This window comes from Palaemon carinicauda, chromosome 9, assembly GCF_036898095.1.
Source record: "Palaemon carinicauda isolate YSFRI2023 chromosome 9, ASM3689809v2, whole genome shotgun sequence".
In the NCBI taxonomy this organism is placed as follows: domain Eukaryota; kingdom Metazoa; phylum Arthropoda; class Malacostraca; order Decapoda; family Palaemonidae; genus Palaemon; species Palaemon carinicauda.
Window position 1 is genome coordinate 85,512,886 of NC_090733.1, and position 6,738 is coordinate 85,519,623.

Consider the following 6,738-nt stretch of genomic DNA (forward strand, 5'->3'; position numbering starts at 1 on the left):
ACCCACTGCTACCACAGATCTCTTAAGTTCCTCTACTTGCTTCGCATAGTGGCGAAAGAACACCCTGGAAGACTTCCAGCCCGTGTATGAACGGAGATGTTCAAAATCCATACAATTAAAGAAATTTAGGGATGAGGCAACTTTCCTCGGATCGTGACCTGCGGGTGTACTGTCAGGATCCGCTCTGCGAATAAAATATGTGATTTTCGCTCTGAGTTGATTCAGAGATAAATTTGAGCCTGATGTTTCTCCCCTGAATAGTTGACCACCCTTGAAGTCTGAAGTTCTACGAAGATAGACCTTTAGGCATTCTACTGGACATAGAGATGCATCTTCTTTCAGAGGGCAGATTCTCCAGGGACCCCACCTGTTGGTGGGTAACTCATTCTTGGCGAGAAACGTAGGATCCGGAAACAGGTTCAGCTCCCCCCCATCCAGGAACTGAACACGACCTGCCTCTCTCGAGAGGGCTAAGATCTCACTAACCCTGCCCCCGGACGCGAGTGCAAATAGGAAAATAACTTTTTGCGTCAAATCCTTTAACGCACATTCTTCATTGCTCAACAGGGAGGCGAAATGAAGAACTTTGTCTAAAGACCATGAGATGGGCTTTGGAGGTGCTGAAGGTCTGAGCCTAGCGCAGGCTTTCGGAACTTTATTAAAGATCTCGTTATCTATGTCGATCTGGAAGGCAAATAAAATGGGTCTCATCAAAGCAGATTTACACACTGAAATCGTGTTAGCTGCCAACCCTTGGCCATGGAGGTGGATGAGGAAAGATAAGCAGAAGTCTGTTGAGATCTCCTGCGGATTCTTTGCCTTTACAAAGGCCACCCATTTTCTCCAAGATGACTCATATTGCCTTCTAGTCGATTTGCACTTATATTCCTCTAGGAAGTCTATGCTGGCTTTCGAAATCCCGAAACGCTTTCTCACCGCTAGGGTGAGAAAATCATGAGCTGCAGGGTCTGGGTTTTCTGTAATGAAGCGCAGACAGTCGACTTCTGGACTCGCTGGGTCAGAACTGGATGTGGTAGCGGCACGAACTTCATCTGTAGTTCCAACGCCAAGGGGAACCACATACTGTTCGGCCACTTGTGGGCCACTATTGCCGCTACCCCCTTGAAGGATCTCAGTTTGTTGAGGACCCTCAACAGAAGGTTGTGAGGAGGGAACAGATAAATCCTGGACCATCTGTTCCAGTCGAGGGACATTGCGTCCACTGCTTCCGCTAAGGAGTCCTCGTACGGGGACACGTACAGGGGCAACTTCTTGTTGTCTTTCGTCGCAAAGAGGTCTATTTGCAGTTCTGGGACTTGATTCAGAATGAAGGAAAATAATCCTGCGTCTAAGGACCATTCCGACTCTATCGGTGTGAACCTGGATAGAGCGTCCGCTGTCACATTGCGGACTCCTTGAAGGTGAACTGCCGACAGGTACCACTTCTTCTTTTCCGCCAATCGGAAAATGGCTAACATCACTTGGTTGAAAGGTGGTGACCTCGACCCTTGTCGATTCAAGCATCTCACAACCACCTCGCTGTCCGTCACCAATCTTATGTGGATCGAGTGACGCGGGGAGACTTTCTTTAAGGTAAGGAGCACTGCCATAGCTTCTAGAAAGTTTATATGAAAGGTCCTGAATAGCTTGGACCAAGTCCCCTGGACTTTTTTCCGATGAGAGTGACCTCCCCATCCCTCCTTTGAGGCGTCTGAGTGAATCGTCATCGACGGGGGAGGTGGCTGAAGAAGAACCGACTTCTTTAGATGTCTGGCTTGGGACCAAGGTCTGAGAAGAGTACGTAGCCGAGGCGGCACTGGTCTTCTCAGGTCTCTTCGCGCGTTTGATGCATACCTTCTCCAAACTCCGGTTGCATCCTTTAGCTGTGCTCTTAGCACTGGGTCTGTCACTGAAGCAAACTGGAGAGAGCCTAGTACCCTCTCCGGTTCGCGTCTTGATATCCTTTCGGAATCTAGAAGTCTCTTGACAGAGCCCGCTATCTCCTTCCTTTTCTTCGTCGGGATGGAGAAACTGTGTGACAAAAGGTCCCAGTGGATTCCCAGCCACTGGAACTTTTGGGATGGAGAAAGTCGAGACTTTTTTCTGTTGATCTTGAAGCCTAGGTACTCTAGGAACTGGATCACCTGACTGGAAGCTTGCAAGCATTCGGTCTCGGATGCTGCCCACACCAGCCAGTCGTCCAGGTAGGCTACTACCTGAATTCCCTTTAGGCGTAATTGTTTGAGAGCTGCGCTCGCAAGCTTCGTGAAAATCCTTGGGGCTATGTTTAGCCCGAATGGCATGGCTCTGAAGGCGTACAGTCTCCGTTGTAGCCTGAACCCTAGGTAGGGGGAGAGTCGACGGCTGATTGGAATGTGCCAATAGGCGTCTGACAAGTCTATAGAGACTGAGTATGCCCTATTGGGCAGTAAGGTCCTTATGTGTTGCAGTGTTAGCATCTTGAATTTGCAATTCACTATGAACTTGTTGAGTGGTGACAAGTCCAGAATGACTCTGAGCTTTTCCGAGTCTTTCTTGGGAACACAAAACAGCCTCCCTTGGAATTTGATGGACTTCACCTTTCGGATCACATTTTTCTCCAACAGTTCTTGAACGTACTCCTCCAAAACGGGGGTGGAGTGTTGGAAAAAACGAAGGCATGGGGGTGGAGTGCTGTACCAGCTCCAACCCAGTCCATTCTTGAGTAGGCTTTGGGCCCAGGGATCGAAGGTCCAGCGATCCCAAAATTTCATCAGTCTCCCTCCTACCGGTATCATTTCACTTGGACTGCCGTCCTGAGGTCTTGCCTCCCTGACCACGACCACCTCTGAATCCCCTTCCCCTTGAGGGGCACCTAGACGAGCCTCTGGCTGCTCCTCTAGGTTTTGCACGAAAGGAAGAAGACTGTCCTTCGAACGTTGGGGTGAATGTGGTTGACTGACCTGGCACAGCCTGGGGTACCCACTGAAAAGCAGTCGGGGTTTGTGCCACCATCTGGGGCACTGGAGGCAAAGGCAATTGCAGTTGCTGTTGCTGTCTATAAGGCTTGGCTGGCCGAGATGGTAGCCTAGTCCTCATATTCTTCCTCTTTGGTTGAGGACCCTCATCCGGGGAAGATTTTCTTTTGATAGCCAGGCCCCACTTCTGGAGAAGGTTTCTATTCTCCACGGCGGCCTTATCAACAACCTCTTTGACCACATCGGTAGGGAAAAGGTCTTTTCCCCAAATGTTGGAGGAGATTAATTTCCTTGGCTCGTGTCTCACCGAAGCCCCGGTGAACACGAACTCCCTGCAAGCTCTCCTTGCCTTGATGAAGCCATAAAGGTCCTTCGTCACTGTGGCTAGGTGAGACTTAGCCACTACCATGAACATTTCATGGACCTTAGGGTCACTTGCCATTGTCTCAAGAGTAGTCTGATGAGACATTGAGGCAGCCAGTCTTTCTTTGGTCTCGAACTCTCTTCGTAAAAGAGATTCGGACAGCTTGGGGAGGTCCTCGCCGAATTGCCGTCCGGCAATATCAGCCTCCAACTTTCCCACTGAGAATGTCAGATGGACATCCTTCCAGTCTTTGTGGTCCATAGGCAGAGCCAGCGACAAGGATTTACACTCCTCCAGGGAGGGGCAAGGCTTGCCGGCCTCGACTGCCTTTAGGACAGCCGCAAACCCTTTCTGTAAAAAGGGGAAGGCTCTATCAGGAGAGGACACAAAAGAAGGGAGCTTCTTGCTCAATGCAGCTACCTTCGAATTAGAGAAGCAACTCTCTTTCATCGAGGATGAAAGTAGGGCTTGAGCCTTAGCGTGGTCCATAATAATGACCTCCTTTGGCTCTGTCTCCTCCCTTGAAGCTGGTTCTTTTCTCAGCCGGACATAGCAGTCCGAATATGATGCCTTGCTGGGCCAGAATTCTACCTCCTCTAGGGGAACTGAACCCAGCTTATCCGAGATGACGATCTTTCCAGTCGTCATCGGCATGTGCTCAGCATACCTCCATGGGGCCCATGTGATTCTGCTAGGGACTGCATACGCAGTTCCATTGCAGCCGCCTTCTCCTGATTCTCCTTCTGCATTTGTTGGATCATTCCAACAATCGAAGAGAGGGCCTGTCCTAGTTCTACTGGGAGACCAGCCGATGTTGAGGGGATAGGCTCCGGCATCTGAACCGGAGTAGCCGACACCTCGTCGACCTCATCCTCTACGACATCCGGGGTTTGAACTTGATCCTGACCTTCTGCCAGGAGGTCTTCTTCCAAACGTTCGTCCAGGTCAGACATCCTGTCATACAACTGGATGTCTTGCATCGCAACTGCGACTTCCGCGTCCACCTGGACTTGATCTTGAGGGATCTCCTCTTGAGGCTGGGGAATCACTGCCTCAGCTGATGCCTGGGGAAAAAGATACGCCCTCATCTTCTCACTTGGAAGATAAGGACCAGAGGTGTTCTTCTTGAAGCCCCTTACCCAAGTACGAAGCTTTTCCCTTACTATATCCCTTGATTCCGCCGTTCTAGGGGAATCAAAAGCCTCAGTAATCAGGTTAGTGCATACAGTACATACCTGAGGGTCCCAATACTGGAGATCATCCTTGGAGACAGCGCATGCTGCGTGTCTCCTACAACACTCATGTCCGCAGAGGTTCTTGCTGCGGACATTGCAGAAAACATTTCCGCACTTCGGAGGGTCCTCCTGTAAAGAGAAGAAATTTCCATGAGTATCAAGTGAACTATGTATCACTGGATATGCATAGTATAGCATAACAATTCATAAAGGAAAGACACACACTTGTATTTCCCTCACAACCCATTGTTGTAGCCTTCCAGATAATAAAATCAAAATGGTTTATCTCTTCTAGAGTAACCAATGCAAGGTTTCCAGAGGAAACAGGTGGAGCTCACACCTAGGCAATGATTTTAAAATCCTGGATAATAGACAGGGAAGAACTCTGCTTCCTATCTGAGGGCAACAGCAAAGGGCTGTGCAAAAAAACACAATAGTGTTAGAAGATACAGTGCTGTACCTAAACCTTTACTATAGTTTTCTTCTTACTGTATATGCTATACAGAAGAATACTAGTACAGTATAGGAGGATGTGTGCCGGCCTGCCTTTGCCGGCCGGCACACACCACAACTAGCTTTAAAGTATACTACTTAACAGTTATAGGGCGGCAGCACTCTGGTTCAAATGCCTGTGCCGGTCGGCAGCAACTGCCGGCCGGCAACAGCCAGTGTTGGCCGGCAATGACTGCCGGCCAGCAACTACACAAGGTAGTACCCAGCTGCCGGCCACACTCTTGGTGACCGGCAGACAAGGACTGACATAAGCCGGCCGGCAAAGGTACAAGACCGATGCCAGCCGGCAGCAAAAGAACCAGAAGACTACACCTGCCCGGCTGCCGGCCTATGAGGCCGGCAGCCGGGACAGGTACAGCACTAGAAGAAAATAGAATGGATGCCGGGATAAGAGTGTACACAACCCCCCAAGCCCGGCAACCGAAAGAGTGCATATAAGGAAGGGGAGAAACTTAATTCAGGCTTCCTTAACCAATGCCGTCCGGCTCTGCCGGCAGGCATGGATGAGGGACCAAGAGAGGTCCGGGCAGCACTCGAAAACATAAGACCCTTGCCTGCCAGCATCTCTGCCGGCCGGCAATGGGCTTAGTCAATTCCACATCCCAACCTATACTAGGTCCAGAAGTAGAACGACGTACAGTACAGTAATACCCCTGCCGGCCAGCTCTGCCGGCCGGCAAGGTACAGTACAGTAATGGCTAGGCCATTACGGAGATAGAGGGGGAAGGGACAAGAGGGTCCTGCCAACCTTGCTTTAGTGACAGATCACCCGCAGCCAAGAACTTTGTCTTAGCCTAAGGGAGATCTAAGGGAAAGGGCCAGCAATACTTGCCAGCTTCCAGAGCACCAAAGCAAGGAAGAAGTTGCTACTCCCAAGGGAAGAACTTATCCTCCCCCGAGAACAGCAACAGGACTTAGTCTGGTCGATCACAAAAGAAGGAATCATAACTTACAGAAACCTTCGGTAGTGACCTAAGGGAGCTAAGCTCCCTTTGTAAGTGTTAGGTCAGCGAGGGAGACTCTGCCCCAAGCCAGACAACACGGACTCAGACTAAAAACTCTGTTGTTCTGTCCCTCTTTGAACCAGACTTACTGGAACAGGAAGGTACAGTAACACCCTAGTATAGTTTTATCGAAAATAAATTCGGAAAAAACCACTTAGGGATAAGCCCAAGGCTTAAACAGAGGAAAGGGATTGCATACCTTCTCCGAAGAAAAGAAAGCAACCGGGGAGTATGATAAAGTATACTAAGGCTCCATAAGCAATTAGCCTAGGCACCAAGAGAATCGATTACCTAATTCACCGAAACTCACACGTATACAATCTTGGAAATATTCCACACAGTCTTAAATGTATAAAATATAGCCTAAAGCTTCAATAAAATTTTAATTACACTCGGAAAAACCAAAATCATGCTTGAAGTACTAGGACCAAACGACTAGGCTACATGGCCTAGCGTAGGCCAGAATGGCGAATACTTCGCCAAATAATACTAAGCACGAAAGGAAATCCTATGTAAAGCTAAATAGCTAAAATTTATTAAAGCAAAACAACCAGGAATGTCACTCTGACTAACTAATTTATACCTAGCGAGTGACAGTGTCCAGGACACCTCTGGTAGGCTACGGCTCTTGTATCAAAGATTAATCCTATTAATCACTCAAAATT